The following is an 18,563-nucleotide window of genomic DNA, read 5'->3' on the forward strand; positions in this document are numbered from 1 at the left end:
GAGCTGCAGATCTGCATTCATGTTTCCTTCAATAATCAGAGGAGAACCGCCGGGAAATAGGAGCATCAGAACGACTGCGGGATGAAGAAAACAGAAGAGTCGGCCGGATTTACCACTCTTCACAAACAAAAGAGAGCGCTTGCTTAATTTCACTAAGTGGTTTCTTGGTTCCTGCGTTATCGCTGGATGCTTTAATAATCTTTTAAAGTGTATTTTGAAAGCGAGGAGCATCTGTTGTTTATATATGAGATTACTGAACTGCAACCGGCTCCACACTCAGTCTTTTTAAGCTGTGCAAATGGGACTCTCTATACGGGGATATTAAACAAGCCCTGATGGTCACAGACATGAGCACGGGGAAACCAGAGTTATTTACAGCGTTAGAGAGTTAGATTCTCATGCCAATCACAGAGCCAGTGCTAGATGATCCACCGCTCTCCTCTCAGCATTAGTTCTGTCTGCAGGTCTGCTGTGGCTCTTGGTTTGATGGTGGTCTTGACCCTGTTCAGATGGGACTGGTTTCCCGAACAACAGTAGAATTACAATTCTTCCCAGTCAACGTCTGTCGCTTCATATATGGGTTCAGATGGGATTAACATTTCTGTGTATTATTTGTGTGTGTGTGTGTGTGTGTGTGTGTGTGTGTGTGTGTGTGTGTGTGTGTGTGTGTGTGTGTGTGTGTGTGTGTGTGTGTGTGTGTGTGTGTGTGTTTTAGATGTGAGAGCTGCACATGTCCATGTGATCTCAGCAAAAGAACTGTTAATTGAACACTGATTTCTGAAATGATTATTGAGACTCATTTAGTGTTTCAACATTTGTATAAGTTATTATTAGAGAAATGTTCAGATGATGGTTTCATAGAACTTCTTATAATAATCTCACTGCAATAAACACTTTTTAACTTTATCATCATTTTCACATGATGTGTCCGACTGCAGAAATGAATCAGCTGATATTACAGTCAGAGATGGACACAAAAATACACTCAAATGTAAAATAAAATACCAAATACATTAACTTTAAGTGTGTCTAAATAAACTACTAAACACAGCAGCAACAGCCGTATTGAAATCATGGATGTCAACATTGGGATGTGAAAATAAGGTATATGCCAATGTAAATTGTAAGGCAAGTGTAAACACATGAATCAGACGTGGGTCACTATTAAGTGTAAACGGACAGACAAACAAATCAGAATTGGGCATCAAGACCTGACGGGTAAACGGGGTCTAAATGTACCTGTGTGCACCTGTTTTGACCGTTGCCTGCCTGATCAATCTGTCTAATGAACTGCATGTGTATCCTCAATTCCACTGTCCAGCGCCCTCACAACATGCTGCAGTCTAAGATTGCTGAAATATTGTCCAGAATTGACCTCAGCTGACTGAATGGGACGTTACGTTGTCCAGCGGTGGATCAGTGCAGATCAGATGAGCCCCTGTGCTGCTCCGGTCCCCTGCTGGACATCTGCTGTGTGTTTGTGGGATACTTTAAAGATGCTGTGATCTGAGGACAGTTGTAGACGTACACACCTCTCAAGTACATCAGACACGTGATTCTCTGATCATTAATGAAAGTGAACTGTTCAGTTGATGCACAGGCAAGACGTGCAGTTCGGCAGAGCGTACACGGTTAACTGTCCTGCTGGAATAGCTAATGTTCAAATGTAAATGCAGACTGTGTTGAATGTCGCAGTAATGATACATCTGTCCTTCTCCTTCAGTCTCGCTGACGCCTGCACTCATACAGACACGTGATTACTAACACTGCTCAGACTGAGGCAGCACAGACAGCCGGAGCTGAAGCTGAATATGTAGAGGAGTCTGCTCTATAGTCTGTGTGAAGGAGAGAACATCTTTACTGTTTACTGATCATCATCATCATCATCACATCATTCACTGATGGAGGAAAATAAATCACTGAGGTGAACGAGGAGAGAAAGCTGAAGAGAGGAGCAGAGCTTGGTTTATTGTGCAGTAATGCATTGGGAAAATAGTGTTTTACTGTAATAGAGGTCAAATGACTGAAGTCGAAGCCACACATCTGATCTGGAGCGCTTTTGAGGATCACTTCCAGATTCATGAATAATTTATGGCTCACTCTGACTTTATGAATCATTTTCTTAGAGACGGAGTTTGCTGAAAGCCTATTCAAACATAAAACTTGCAAATCCTCTGTGTGTAACGACAGATAGCCAGATTCACATTCAAGTTCTTTCACAAATTCTTCCAATCCTGCGTCTAAAACACACTGGACGAGCTAATATTTCATTACGATGAAAAAAAGACGTCATCTATTGACCAGTGATAGAAGTGTAGCTCAGGTACGGCTCAGTAAGGCGCAATTTTACATTATTTATCAGAAAACACCACAGCAGAATGAACTGCCAACTATTCCAGCATATGTTTTACACAGCAGATGCTCTTCCAGCTGCAACCCAGTACTGGAAAACATCACATAAGATCAGGTATGCCATTTGACAAGGCAGAAACTAAATGACTTTTGTTTGACTGCTGAAGTATGATCATCACTATAGTATGATTAAATAAAGTTATTTTAACATGCACAAGTGCAGTTCAGAGTTCATCACAGCTCTCGTGTGTTTGCTGTCTGTGAAATGAGCCAATCAGAGCAGAGCTAATTAATATTCATGAGATAAGGTAAAAGTGTTGTCATTCTGTTCTGAAAAGAGCATTTCACTCTTGGGCCAAATCCCAGGCTGTGTGTAGTGCTGGAGTGTGTTTAACACACGCGTGTGTATGATCTGCTGTGGGCCAGAAGGTCCTGAGCTTCACTAATCTGCCTTTAAGCCCTCCACGGCCCACCGTGCACACACTGTACTTACTGTCATAACCCTTCAGATGGATTACTCCTCTCTCATTTACCCACAGCTGACGGAGAAACATGGTGCTGCTCAATCAGAAGTGTAATACAGCGTGCCCACGATCTGCCGGAAGATTACTCTGAATTATCAAATCAAGCCTTCACTGCAGAGGCCAGCTGCGGGGTGAAGTGGGCCAGGGGCTCTTCTCAGAGCCATCAGCAACTAGACAGCTCCAGAAATAAGAGTCATTAGTGAATAAAACAATCATACATCAGCGGAAAGAAGCAAATATTACTGTAAATACTCAGCATGTAAATTCCTGGATTGTGCTTATGTTTGGATCGTAACACACACACACACACACACACACACACACACAGCTGCTGGGGCTGAGCACTGATGTTCACACCTCATCTTCCAGTGGCCGTGTGTTACAGATGCTGGCCTTCTTTCAGACCGCAGCACAGCCTGAAATATAATCCCTCATGTTAGATTAACTCTCATCATATCTGCTCTCTGAGAGGACGACTGGCACAGCTTACCCACAGTCCCATTAAGCATGATCACTTATTCAGCAGGATGATGTTTTAGTAAGTACAGCTCAGACTGAGTGAGGCGTTAATATATTTCTGCTGAATGATGATCCTCTCTGCTGTCATCAGTCGGCCATATTGGAGAGCAGGACGTAAACAGAACTCTGAACTCAACTAAACTCACATGTTTCTCTGATTATTGCTGCTTAAAATCATCAATTATTGTCATGTTTTGAGCTGTACTTATAAAAAAAAACATTAAGAGTGTTTTAGACTGACAAAACTTACAAGAAATCAGAGATGTGTGTTCAGAGATGCTCTTCTGCAGAGCTCGGTTGTAGCGAGTGCTTATTTGAGTTACTGTTGCCTTTCTATCAGCTGGAACCAGTCTGGCCATTCTCCTCTGACCTCTGGCCTCATCAACAAGGCATTTGCGCCCACAGAACTGGCGCTGTAGAGTCGATGATCATGGTGCCGTGCAGGATATGAAGTGTCAGTGATGTAAATAAGTGTTGTGCCGTGTGTTTGCATTGGCTTTGGGTATGTAGCATTGGCACTGATGATAACCTGTGAGGTCTGTATTTCAGTGTTGTCACTGTGTAAGTGAGCAGAGATTAGTCTTCAGGGTCCACATTGAGCTGAAAATATGGAAGAGCACAGACTGATCATGGGGATGAAGTGTGTGTGCGCACGTTTAACACTTGAACAACACGCCTGAATGCACGTCTGAATGCATCATGATGGGAATGAGGGCAGAACTGCTGACCAGAGAAGTGTTGATGAACTACTCCAGTAAACATCACAGAGGGGATATGATAATGAGCTGTTATTAATAGATTCATGATTAATACAGGAGTGTGTGTGTGTGTGTGTGTACACGTAAGAGAAGGGGAAAGAGAGTGTGTGCCTGAGAGTGATTTAAATGGCTGCGCCCGCTCATACCTGAAAAATAAGGTCAATAAACACCACAAAACAAGCTACCCTGTCTATAATTAGTAATGCGTGTGTTTGCGTCTCCTATCTGTCTCCATACGGACTCTTCTGGTGTGCTCAGCTTGCTCGTAGCTCACTTTAAACGGTGTTCGGGTTTGAGTTTGCTGAAGCACAACTCCACAAAAGAGATCAGAGCAATGTAAAACAAGGTAAACCATGTGCTGCAGTGCACTTTTCTCTCGCGTCTGCTTCTGGAAACACTATTGGTTGGGTTCAGGGAAGGGTTTAGCTCAGTGGTGCGCTTTCTAAACAAAAACAAGATGACTTAGCTGACCCCACTGCTGATTCACTTGCTTATTTCTGAACACAAGACAATATTTAGCTCGTGTAGAAAATGCTTCTTCATTTAAGACTTTTGAGATAATTAGACTGAAACCAGACTGAAACTGTAAGTGAGAACCGCATGTTTTGCAGTGTGTGGAGCTGGAGATGTGTTCGCTCTCATGATGTCTTCCTCCTGTCGTCAGGCATGAACACATCGAGTGGTGGATTTGGAGGATGTGCAGGATGAAGTGGTCTGAGTGTGGACGGCAGACACCAGAGATGCTCTCGTTCATTCATGTCTCCAGAGGACACACACACACACACACACACACACACCTCTCCGTGCAGGAATAACAGCGCTCTCAGCGACAGCTCACACAATAATGAGGCCTATTTTTAGCTCTGCGTATCAGGATGCTGTGAATAATGCAGAAGTCGGTCATTAGCGAGGCCTAGAACTAAACAGTGGGAGCTTCACTCAAACCTTTCACAGCCGGATTCATCATACAGAGGAAAAACACACGCTTTAGATGAGCAGAGGAGGACGTGAGGGTGAGTAAATGAGGACAGAACTGACACCGCCAGCTCTCTGACACACAACACACTGATTAAACGTGTGAAACTCTTCTCACAGACATGATGCACACTTACAAACCTAGATAATTAAATGGAGTTAACGTTAATAAAGTTCCAGCAGTGGGAACACGCCTCACTTTGTCTCCTTAACCAATCGCCTACTCCACACACCCTATATAGGCAGCACTGCTCTCCTCATTCTCTTGAACTCACCTTCCCATTACCACTCCTGCAACCCTCTCTTCCCTCCTATAGGATGAATCGGAGGGTTCAATCACTCTAGCAAAATATTACAGAGACGGTCACACACTCTGAGTCTCTGAGCATCATCATAGAATGCCTGATCAAGCTGCCTACCTGTTCACGTCTTCACTTCACACCTCCAACATGCCTTCCCCTTCATCCCTGCTATAAAGTCTAGCTCAGAGTGTGGCGTGCTCCATGCTGGTGAAATGTTCGTTTATTTGACACTGTGTGTGTGTGTGTGTGTGTGTGTGTGTGTGTGTGTGTGTGAGATGGTGTCAGTTTCTCCATAGTCGTCTAAGAGGAAGTTCTCTGTTTCTGTTTTCCGTTCCGTTCTTCCGTTCTAAGTTTTGGATGAAGACGAGTCCCCGAGGCGTCTGCCATATTGCTGTTTACATTACACCTGCGTTTCCACGGCAACATCTGACGCATTTGTATCAGTATCTGACACATTCCAGAGAGCGCCGTTATCAGCATCGCTATGGAACATGAAAGCGTAACCATGGCAACAGGCCGGATCTGCTCTGAATGGAAAGCGCAGTGGTTTGGGCCGACAGTGGAAGATCAGCTCCAGAGCTCTGCCATGGTGAGGAAATACAGGCTAAAGTATCATTCTGGGGTGCGTTTCTGAAAACCAACGTTAGCCAACTAAAGTCACAAGTTCTGTTGTTACAAACGCAGTTTGTTGATTTGGCATTTCCCAAATCCATCTTTCCAATGAGCGTTCGCAAACTGCGTCTCAAACTTGTGCTCTTGTAAATACACCTCGGAGCTGTCGTTAGAAGCAGAGTTCCTGGCTGTGTTCTATTCCCAGTTATCCCCCCTATGCCCTAATCGTTTAGAACATGCTAACATTTTCACTGGGAATGATTAAAATCAGCAGTAAGCTCATCTCTCTTAGCTGTAATTTACTTTCAGAGTGTTTTACAGTTCAGTTTTAGACGTCTTCATTTTGACTATTGCGCTCCCTTCGCAGTGCACTTTGAAAACACTGATGTCATTTTGAACGCAGCCATGGCTCATGATTAAATCTATAGGTGACTATTATTTAAAAGTGGAGTTTATGTTGCTTCTCCAAAGCTTGTGAAAACAAAAACGCACAGCATCTGCTAATGCTTTAATGTATAGTGAGTTATTCATGAAGTATCTGTGCAGAATATGACATGGGCCTGCTGGGTAGAACATTTCTGCAGTGGTTTACATGAGTCAAACTGTAGAAGTAGACTTCTCAAAAAAATAAATAAACCATATCATATTTAATAATAATCATCATCATCATCATTTCCTAATAAATAATTCATATTAAATTTCATTTCTGAATAAGTCACCTCTTGATTTATTTATTTATATGATTCATACATGAGATTGGAATAGATGTTGGCGTTTGTAAGTGATGTTATGTTTTAGAATGGACTATGTAATATTCTCTATATTAGTGAAGGAAACTCAGGCTCTATGTGTGCTGTTTACATATATTTTAGTTAATATAGAAAGTCTGTTTTCATCTAAACTAATATTGGGTTTTTCAGGAAATCAGTGGAATTTTGACTCATTGCTTATGATAGTTCACACGGTTACAGACATAAACAAACCCTGAACTGAGACTGGCAGTACTTGTAGACATTATAATAGATGATGGCCGCGTTGACATATAGAGCAATGGACTGAAGCAGAGCATGAGGCGATTATGTCTGGGGGTCAAATATATGGACACACACACACACACACACACACACAGCTGGTAAAGGCAACCCGGGCTCATTGTGGAAACGTAGCCCGCCCCGTTCTCGCGCAAAAAGCCGCCGGATCGAAAAAAAAACAAAAAAAAGCAAAAGCCCTCGTCTTCGATTTCGACCGCGTTTTCGGATCCCGCCGCGTTCTCGCCCTTATTTTCCGGATTCCGTTTTTCGTCTTACCTGATTTCCGGAACCCGCCGTTCCCCGGACTCGATCCCGGTCGTTGTCCACCGCGGCCGGCTCCGACTCCTCCTCCTCCGGGGCCTCCACTCCGCCGACGCAACGCTGTGAGCTAGGCGGACGAACTGATTGCGTCGGGAAAGCCCTCCACTCGGAGGCGAGCCGTCGGCTGGCGAGCGCGAAGAGGAGGGGCGGAGCGGCGCCACACCGCTCCGCAGCGTTCGCTCAAAAAAAAAACAAACGCGGCCTTTACGTACCTCCGGCCACGTAAATCACGGTCTCCAGAAACGTCCGCGGGGCTACGTTTCCAGAATGAGCTTGGGTTGGGTAAAGGGGTGGATGGGGTGCATGGGGGGGGCTCTTCAAAAATGAAGATAACCTATTGTAGGTCTGGATTAATCTGACTGATTTATTAATGATTGCAGATGACCAGCCATGATCAATCATATCACCTGCTCCTCTCGAAATTAAGCCTCGGTCACACTCGAGTTTGAGCTTGTGAAATTTTGTAGTACGACGCTGGAAGAGAGGTCATGTTTCGACCCTCGATTGGTCTCACACAGTCAAGTGAAGCGATTTCGCAGGTCAGAGTTCACCAAGCTCGAACTTTCCAACGCGGCGAACTGTGAAACTTGCCGCATGAACTTAAGTTTAGGGCCTGACACATTTGCGTGTGTATGAATGGAAGTCTATGAGGAGAGTTAGAGTTAGTGTTCCACACAGAGGAACTCAAACGCAGCACAGAAATACAACTGCACACTTAGAAACTCAGCCCGCAGTGTTTGTGAACAGCGGCAGAGTTTGGGGGTCTCGAGAGGGGTGGATGTGTCGGCATGAGCTTGTCTCCGTCTGCAGAACGCGAGGGAGCTGCAAAGGGAGGTCTGACAGCAGATTGGTACGAGCGGTCCACATAAGACCCCGCAGTGATCTGGAGTAATCCCGCTGTGCTCTCTGAGGACGCGAGCCGCTGGATGAACACACTGAATGAGGTCACGTAAGCCTGATTAACAAACCCAACTTCAGCACTTCTGCTCTTCAGCTGACAGAGGGAGGCTTTATTCCTGATCAAGCACAGCAGTCACGCCGATTACTGATGAATGAGCGAATGCAGACCCACAAAACCCACGCCATCCTCAGCCCCATCCTGCCCACGCTTGCCAGAAAGTTTGCAGACTCAACCCTGGGGATGGGATGATTCCACCTTCACTCAGCGCATCTGTACAGAAACCAAAGGGACTCACAATGGAGGAGGCATTCAGAGATTCAACAAGAAGAGGCAACACACACACAAGTGCTGATCAAGGGTTTTTTATTTATTTTTGTTTGTTTTTGTTTTGTTTTTGGAAAGAGAGAGAGAAAAGTGTTAGTGTTTCTACAGGTGGTTTGTCAAGCCCACTCACCTGTGTGGGGAGATGAGAAGTCATGATGCATGCTTTCTAACACATTGACATCTGTAAAAATTAATGTGCTGTACTTTAACTGTTTAGAGCGTGAGCAGTAATCTGCGACCAATATTTAATAGTATGATGGATTTCTCCTCTTAAACTGTTTCTCGAGTGCTTTTACTGAACATGACGTACAGCATCAGACACTACAGACACCAGAGTGAAGCAGATTAACGTCTGAAATGTCCATCATTGATCCACAGAGGCAGATATGGAAATATTTGAGCTGTTTAATGTGTTGAAGATGCTGTGCAGAACTGACACGTCAGAGGTATATTTATCATCTGTAAATGAAGGAAAATCATGCAAACGTGCTCATCTTTCTGTCAGCAGTGGGCGCGTGAAGGATGCGGCTGAACAGATGGAGAGCATTAGAGGAATAGTGCAATAATTCTCAGAGAAATAAACATTCTGCTGTTCACTGATGACATTAAATGTGCCTTCTGTAGAGTTTTAGATCTGCATATGAGAGTATTTTATTATGTTCTGCTGTTTGTTCAGCTAACTAGCAAAGGTGCCGCTGTCATAAAGCCAGAGAGATAACCGGCATGACTGTAATGTAGACTAGTGGCCGCTCGCGCGCGTGCGTGTGTGTGTGTGTGTGTGTGTGTGTGTGTGTGTGTGTGTGTGTGTGCGTGTGTGTGTGTGTGTGTGTGAGAGAGAGAGAGAAAGAGTCAGGGCTGTTGTCATTGAGTGGCTGTTTATCAGTGTTTGAGGAGTTCAGGCCACGTCCACTCATACATCAGTGTTTTGAAATGGAGTTTCCCCTCACCTTCATTAAAAAAAGACAAACTGTGATGCATGTTACAGCTCCAGAGAAATTAAAATAAATGAATTGGATGTCAGTTTCAGTAATGTTAGCTAGGAGGATATCTAAAAGCCACTGTGCTTCATTCATTCATTTTCCTTTGGCTTAAGTCTCTATTTTAGAGATCACCACAGCAGAATGAACCACCAACTATTCCAACATGTGTTATACCAGTACCCAGTACAGGGAAACACCCATACACCACACTCATTCACACACACACACACACACACTCATACACAGTGACTAATGTAGCTCATTATCAATTCCCCTATAGTGCATGTGTTTAGACCCGGAGGAAACCCACGCCAACACTGGGAGAACATGCAAACTCCACACAGAAACACCAACTAACCCAGCCCGAACTCGAACTGTGCTGCAAGTCCACAGTGCGACACCACTGCGGCTTTGATCAATCTAAAGCTGCTGAGCAGCCGTCGGTCAGCAAACACACTGTATCTGTGCACTCTCTGAAGACAAGCCTGAAGGTCTTCAACAGCACAAGATAATCACTGTTTACATCAGGACAGATCAGCTGATTGCGGTTTGGAGCTCTAATTATACTGGATTGTTCATTTTTAATGTCTAGTTACTTTTCACACACGCTGAAAATCACATAGCTTATTATATACATGTAGGGTTCTTTGTGCATGCCTTTTCTAGACAAGCTAAACACTGAGTCACTGCAGCGGGCTGAGTAAACTAATCTTCTGTTTCCTTTCGACATGAGATCATGAGTTCTGCTTTACCCATTGGTTTTAAGGACAACCTCACCTATTTTTGATGGAAGGGCATCCGCTGTGTAAAACATATGCTGGATGAGTTGGCAGTTCATTCCACTGTGGCGGCCCCTGATTGATAAAGGGACTAAGCCGAAAAGAAAATGAATGAATGTATCATGAAACAACACTAAATGTTTAGCTTGTCTAGAAAAAGCTTCTTGATTAAAGACATTTAGATATGTGGACTAGACACAGGACAGAGACTGTCAGTACTGAAGGGTTCCAGCAGAGTTGTGCATGTGTAGTGGATGAGGCTCAGTGTCTGCGGTGAACACATGAGGTTATGGGAGCGTCAGGGTCTGACAGAACTCTCGTCCACATCCACAAACCACATCTGAGCCTGCGGAGCCGTGTTCAGCAGACACACACTCCCAATTAACCCAATCCTGTAAGCGCTCTCTGAAGAGACTGTCAGAAGAGAGAGGAAGACCAGCGCCGCTCTTCATCTCTGACAAAACTCATTCTGCCATCGCAAATCACCAGCGTGTGTGTGTGTGTGTGTGTGTGTGTGTGTGTGTGTGTGTGTGTGTGTGTGTGTGTGTGTGTGTGTGTGTGTGTGTGTGTGTGTGTGTGTGTGTGTGTGTGTGTGTGTGTGTGTGTGTGTGTGTGTGTGTGTCAGAGTCAGGGCAGTCACTGGGTTCATTCAGTAGCTGATTTTCCATCCACCTGTTTTAAATGCATTTTAGATTATTGCATTAAGATGTTTGATGGAAACAGCAAGATACGCAATCATTCTGAAAATGCACTAACAACGTACCGTGCACACACATTTAGAGGATAAAGCATGTGCTTCATCAGTGGCTGCGCTTCAGTGCTGTAGTTTTTGACAGATGCTTACCAGATTTAGGTGTGTGTGAGGGTCTTTGTGTCATTAATGGTGGTTTCCAGCTCTCCAGTGTGTCAGATGTGAGATGTTGTTGTGCTGATTGTAAAAGGCCTCAGTCCTCCGTCAGTCCGTCATCACAGTGCTTCAGTATTCTTCTTCTTCTATTGTTATTCCCTCCAGAACTGTCTCCAGAAGCCCCTGTGTGCGTTCACCTGGTTCATTGTGTTTGGTCTTGGTCTTCTGACTCATTTATTAGAGGAGAACAGACAGCACAGTGGTGCAGCAGACTCCTCTCCTCTCCTCTCAGATATCTGTGCTGGAGCTGAGGAGCTGATGCTCTGCTGTGCAGCACTGATGGAGACGCTGCTGCTTTATTCACTCATATGTCATGTCATGTTCCAGTTTTGCACGTAAACTCATTCACTTTTGGAGGTAATCACAGCTAGTGTGTGTCCGCAGGCTCCAGCAGTCTGCCGCAGCACAGGACGCTTGCGCTCCAGGTTTCAGCAGCGGTGTGTTTGCACACAGTGGTGTTCTGGCCTCTGTAGACCTGCACGCTTCACACACACCTGAACCCGTCAGTCATTACAGTGGGGTGTTCTCCATCAGCTGTGTGTGATGGGTTTGCAGGAGACGCTGCTCGCTCACGACACACTGAAGACCCTTTAATAATGCTTTAAAGTACACCTATCATGCAAAACCACAACAGAGACGTGTGCAGTGTAGTGCAGTGTTGTGTAGTGCAGTGCAGTGTAGTGCAGTGTAGTGTAGTGTAGTGCAGTGTAGTGTAGTGTAGTGCAGTGTAGTGCAGTGTAGTGTAGTGCAGTGTAGTGCAGTGTAGTATAGTGCAGTGCAGTGTAGTGTAGTGTAGTGCAGTGTAGTGTAGTGTAGTGCAGTGCAGTCTAGTGTAGTGCAGTGTAGTGTAGTGCAGTGTAGTGTAGTGCAGTGCAGTGCAGTGTAGTGTAGTGCAGTGTAGTGCAGTGTAGTGTAGTGTGTACAGTTATTGTACAGTGCGATACATACAACAAGTTATATACACATACATGGGCATTACGGTGTGGGTAGCACGATAGCCTCACAGCAAGAAGGTCTCTGGTTTGAGTCCCGGCTGGGTCAGTTGGTGTTTCTGTGTGGAGTTTGCATGTTCTCCCCGTGTTGGTGTGGGTTTCCTCCGGGTGCTCTGGTTTCCCCCACAGTCCAAATTAGGGTTAGGGTTTGCTAGTCAAATGTATGCTTACTTATATAAATGCCCTCCTTCATTTCCATTATACTTGTTTAGAGAGGAACACATCATTGCTCTCTTCATTCTCACTCACGGTTCTGCTTGAACACAGTTAATGGCTTGGACTGGGGGCATCTTTCAGACACACATGTGCTCGTGATGTGAGTGTTCTGGACAGCCGCGTCTCCTCTGTCCTCGACTGGTGTGAGGTCTCTGAAATCAGTCAGCAGATCAGGTCTAATGCATGCTGGCAGCTTCATATCCAGACGCTTTACAGTGTGTGTGTGTGTGTGTGTGTGTGTGTGTGTGTGTGTGTGACCATCAGTCTCAGCTCTCAGGCTCTTCTGCGGGTCACTTCAGCAGATCTCAGGCATCAGAGAGATCAGCACATTCTCTTTCTGAAACTGCACCTCAGATTGTACATGTGTCCTGCTGAGTTCACTGCGGTAATCACAGGTCAGGAACACAGTAAATGGACAGTGTAATTGAGCGAGGACATCAGAGCTCAGCTGGCGTTCAGAAGAGGGTCACGCTGTGTTTCTCTGCTTTCATGATGGATCATACCAGCCTGACATGAGCAGAACATTTACACAAAGCTCTGTATGAAGATCCCTCTCTTTACCTGCTCCACTGTCAGAAATCAATGACTTTCTGCAGAAACTGCAGATCTCTCACACAGCTGAACGTATACAGAGCTGTCTATGAAGGATTTTAATTAGACTGAGCTTCAGAAGTTTAGTGTGTAGTCTCGATGGTGTTGATCAGTACGAGAGACACGGGGGCGAGAGGAGGAGGATACACACGCAATTAGAGAACATTTATTGAACAAACAAAACACCAAACAACGCAAGGCTTAACTCTGAAAGGGAAACAGAAATGGAGACATCAGGGATACAGGAAAACAATGAAGGACAAGGGCTGAAACAAAGGGGATTTATAAAGGACTAACAGGATAACATGACGGTAAACACCATCAAAACCACTGAGACGAGCGATGAACAGGTAACAGAGAGGAGGCAGACAACACAAGACTCCTGACAGCATCCATAGCTGTGTTTCCATCCAAAGATGAGAATCTCAACATAAAGCATTAGCAAATAGTGCAGCGTTTACATCCAGCAGCTGATAGAGAACACAATGACCACCTCCTGATAAACTGGTGCCCATTATCAGACAGAAAGGGGAGTTTTGTCTGGTAGCAGAAGCCACTGTGGGCCGCTTTTCTGTATATTCTATTACTCTTTCTTATTGGATGCTCATGCTGGAATTTATCCAGTGAAGGTTTTCCATTGTGGTTTTTTTTACAATATCTTGATCTTTTTTCGTATCTGATAATGTTTATTGTACTCTACTTTAAACATTTTTATGCGATAATCCAAAATAAATAAATGAAAACAGATTCAATATTGGCACTTTAAACACCCTCTTTACCAATCACCCGGACTACACGTCCCATAATACACCGCACCCACACATCTGACACAGCTTAAGGCTGTGTTCACACCAGACACGGCATGTGCCAATAAATATCGTTATTTGTATATATAAAATACATATACGGCTACTTATATAATTATATTACGCCTATGGAGAGTCCTCATAAACCACCAATACCAACTGAGCTTCAGCTGAATGAACCAATTAAAGCTTAATTGTCATATTTGTTAATAAATTTCCGTATAATAAAACTACAGCGAATAAGAGAAAACACTGAAGAGCATTGAGCAGTAGTAAATGTCATACCTGTGTGTGCGTGCTTGCGTGCGTGTGTGTGTGTGCGTGCGTGCGTGTGCGTGTGTGTGTGTGTGTGTGCGTGTGTGACTTTAACCCCGCCCACATGGCAGCAAGCATATAAGCCAGTAGAGATGAGCATGTGGGTGTGAGCAGGTGTCAGTGGTGAACGTCAGACAGTTTCTCTCAGTATCGTCTGCTGGATTACTGCTCTGACTCTGCAACTGATCTGATGTTCAGTCTCAGATCACCGTCTCAGAGCTGCTGGGTAATCTGGTCAGCTGATGGGATTGAGTGTGTGCGTCTATTGAGCTCTGTAATTCAGTATGCTGAAGCGGTTGAGGAGGATCATCTGACTGCCGCTGTGTGTTCAATAATAGAGCGCATGTAAAGCACATTCAGTTTCAGAGCTGCTGTACAGCTATAATGCAGAAACCCTGCTGACAGATTACATGTCAGATCAATATGGAGAAGTGTTGCAGCAAACGCTAGCGTATGAGCCACCGTGCCGCTGCATTTATCAGCTCTTTAAAATCATTTCATTATAGTAAAGCCATTCAATTACCAAAATCACCAATGCTTTACATTCATTAATCTCGTGTGCTGAAGTGTATAGAGTACACGTTTAAGTGAACTGTAAGTGTTACTGGAGTAAACTGCCAATGCACAACTTTAGTCTTTTAATACTGGAGCTGACTATACACACATCTGAACATGTGCAGGACTGCAGACGTTATTATTCCTTTATAGAGGAATAAGCCCTGAGGGATGCACCTGATTTCCCACAGTCCACCAGTGAGGGTTTGAGGCTCTGCCGGTGTTTGTCATCTGCTTTCTGAGGGCTGATCTGGGTTCATCTCTGTGGTCTGGATCAGTAACGGCTCTCTGTGTTTCTGTGTGGGACTGAACTGTGAACACAGCGGCTGATCTGGAGCCTGATTTCTGTCAGTGCAGTGTTTAGTCTTCACTTCTCTTGTTCTCTCAGTGATGTGTCGTGGCCTGCGTGTGTGTGCTGTCCGCCGTATGCCAGCCGTGAGCCACCAAATCCTGCTGCTCACACACACACACACACACACACACTGCTGACAGAAGGATCCCGCCATCTGCTACTGCATATGGAGAATTCAGCTGCTCACCTGCACAGACTCTGCAGAACACACCCTACTGTACCTGTGTGCTGCACACCTGAGTGTGTTCTGAGCAGCTGCAGATATCTGCCGGCCAGTTCACTTACTATCAGCCCTCACTAGTGTTCAAAAATAGAATTAGTGTACTCAAATCATAGCATGCCCCAGAGTTAGCCGGATGCTCTACTGATCCATGTGTTTGCTAACGACTAATATTGCATAGTGTGATGAACGTGAATTCAATTAGAACTACAAATGTGGGCAAAAAGTGTAAATAAACTACAAACATGGCTGACGTGTGTGATTGCCCACGTTTGTCTTCGATGTTCTGAGAGACAGGGTTAGGGTGTTATTATATCTGGTTATATTATGTCCAGTGTTATTAAACTGCTCTGCTCTGCTATTGCTCACATTGTTACCGCCAACATTCAAATCCCGCAGAGATCAACAGCGCATCTGGCGTGTAGCGTAGGCTATGTTACCAGATTGAGGTAAAGAATGCATCCAGATTTGAATATTTCATCAATTGTGTGAGCTGAAGAGCTTTAGAGGATCTGGCAACTCAACAAACAGGGATGTCTCATAACTAGCTGGAGCCACAGAAATTAGGGCAGATTTCTGGGAGAAATAGCCAATCTGGAGGGTGTCAGGAGATGGATGTGAAATAAGGAACACTCCTGGGACAAATGTATTAGTAAATTACTGTCTAACCTATTGTGAACTATTTCTAACACATTTTCGCCATTATATTTAATTTCCCACAGTAATGTGAACTTCTATAAGCACGTGTGTTTGACATGAACATCTGAAAGCGCAGCTCTGTAAAGACCCGAGGACATTTCTCTGCATGACAGACTCTGACCGGCAGATTAACCTGTCTGCTGTACTGCAGGAAACTAAACATGACAGACATCTGGGCGATGTGATGAGATGATTGACAGGTGCTGTAACTAAGCAACAGAACAGTCTGTTAATGAGGGAGTATGTCCCAATGCTCACACACTCTTCTGTTACACTCTGAAGTGTGCGCTTTCTCTTCACAGTTGTGTGTGAGGATGCAGTCATTTCAGAAATCAACACTTACATCAAACGACATTTAATTAGTGATGTCCAGATCCAATAACGTGTGGAGATCAGGTCCAATCATGCGGTTTCAGACTCAGAATCAGAATCAGGCGTTACTCCCCAAACAGGACTTTATTTATTTATATATATATATATATATATGTATTAGGGGTGTGATGACGAGATGCCTACTCCATGAGACGAGACACGAGATGCGGTTCACGAGAACAAGACGAGATTTGCACATCCTCAATGCTGAAATATATAAATGGAAAAATGTCTAATTCAACTGAAAAAACAGAAAATTGTAAAACTATTCAGGAGCTTTTTCAGTTGATTGTTCTGACTGTTACTTCTATCCTAATAAATTATATGCAGCACATGCAAACACTGCTCAACATTTACTATAAACTCTGCTGACCGGCTTCACCCCTGCACAATTTCACATGATACTGTAAATCAAACTTCATTGACGCGGTGGCGCAGTAGGTAACACTGTGGCCTCACAGCAAGAAGGTCTCTGGTTTGAGTCCCGGCTGGGTCAGTTAGTGTTTCTGTGTGGAGTTTGCATGTTCTCCCCGTGTTGGCGTGGGTTTCCTCCGGGTGCTCCGGTTTCCCTCACAGTCCAAACACATGCGTGTATGGGTGTTTCCCTTGTGTGTATGTTTCCCTTGTGTGTGTGCATGGGTGTTGCCCCTGATTAATAAGCAACTAAGCTGAAGGAGAATGACTGACTGTTGTAAACATGACTTCAGAAGTGTCCAGAAAACACTGGCAGAACAGAATAGAGTACATCATGAGGTCATGTCTGTGTGTGTCCAGTAAGTCTATGTATAGTGTGTGTGTGTGTGTGTGTGTGTGTGTGTGTGTGTGTGTGTGTGTGTGTGTGTGTGTGTGTGTGTGTGTGTGTGTGTGTGTGTGTGTGTGTGTGTGTGAGACATGTGCGCTGGTCTGTAGTGGTCTTACTCATGACGTTTGACACACTCTGCCCTCTCGTCTGCAGGCCTTACACTCAGCACATGCTGTTATTCAGACACTCGCTCACCAAGATGAATCAGCTGTGCAGATCTTATCTGCGCTCAATGTGTGTGTGTGTGTGTGTGTGTGTGGGGGGGGGGGGGGGGGGGGGGGGGGGCGCTCCTGTCTGTTCTGCTCTCCTGCACGCCTGATTTCCCGCTAGGTTGTTTGTTGGTTTGTAAGCGTTATATTTGACCCTGTTGACTGTAACTCTCGCACCCTCATGGCTCATATATATCCGGGCCTGCTGTTTGCTGGTTCCTCTATTTGACAAAAGATCCGGAAGTGGAGGATTTTCCAGTGGTCTTCCAGGGTTATTCCAGGAAATTGCAGTAGTGGTGTGCGTGCCTGGGTGTGTGTGTGTGTGTGTGTGTGTGTGTGTGTTTATAGATATTTCCCTCTGCAGCCAATCACAGGCCTCGAAGCATACAGATAGTGTGATCTTGCAGTGTGTGAGCCAGACGGCGACTCTTCCTACACTAAAAACAGGATTCAGTAGATTGATAAGTGTAGTGTAGTAATGATCAACTTCATTTGTTTGTTTAAATTGAGCCTATATAGAGAGTTTTACCACTGACCCTAAAACACGTAATGAATGTAGTGAGTCCTGTTTTCAGTGTGTAGTCATGCGGTGTGAACGCAGTCTGAGGAGTGTGAAGATCAGGCGCTGTGAACTGCATCACACAGGTGACTGCGCTTCCCTCACACACTCTGGCAGAACATCACACCTCATTAATCTGACGTTTATTCATCTTTGATTAAACACACACACTCACACACACACTCACACACACACACACACAAACACACACACACACATACACACACACATACACACACACACATACACACACACACACACACACACACACACACTGATATTATTTAGCAGATTCCTTTATAAGCAATTTCACACATGGCATGTGCCTGATGGTTAGAGAGATAGACTTGTGACCCAAAGGTCGCAGGTTCGAGTCCTGGCAGGGGCAGGAGTTCTACAGCTGGAGTGTGTTTTGTACCTTCCTCTGGAGTTTCTCAGTCTACCTCAGGCGGACAGCTTCATTAGTTTGATACTAAACTCTATGTTCCTAGCTGGAGATACTCTGAGGGCTGTCAGATTCAGCATCACTCACACTTCTCAAACGATCCGGGAAACGGGCCTGGGCGCGGTACGGATGGCATAGTGTGAGT

At 44.7% G+C, this 18,563-nt stretch overlaps 1 protein-coding gene across 2 annotated transcripts in view; it reads left to right on the top strand.

The window, feature by feature from the left end:
• The window catches only part of lrfn2b (leucine rich repeat and fibronectin type III domain containing 2b), a 56,518-nt gene that overhangs the window by 10,713 nt on the left and 27,242 nt on the right, over positions 1 to 18,563 (top strand). Inside the window, exon 1 of one of the 2 annotated variants that reach the window (XM_073933904.1) lies at positions 5,997 to 6,019. The exons of the other annotated variant lie outside the window; for it this stretch is intronic. The gene's annotated coding sequence lies outside the window, so the exon portion shown is untranslated. Of the gene's footprint in view, positions 1 to 5,996; positions 6,020 to 18,563 lie in introns of those variants that run through there. 2 annotated transcript variants of the gene reach the window in all.

This window comes from Danio rerio, chromosome 20 (assembly GCF_049306965.1).
Source record: "Danio rerio strain Tuebingen ecotype United States chromosome 20, GRCz12tu, whole genome shotgun sequence".
Classification (NCBI taxonomy): domain Eukaryota; kingdom Metazoa; phylum Chordata; class Actinopteri; order Cypriniformes; family Danionidae; genus Danio; species Danio rerio.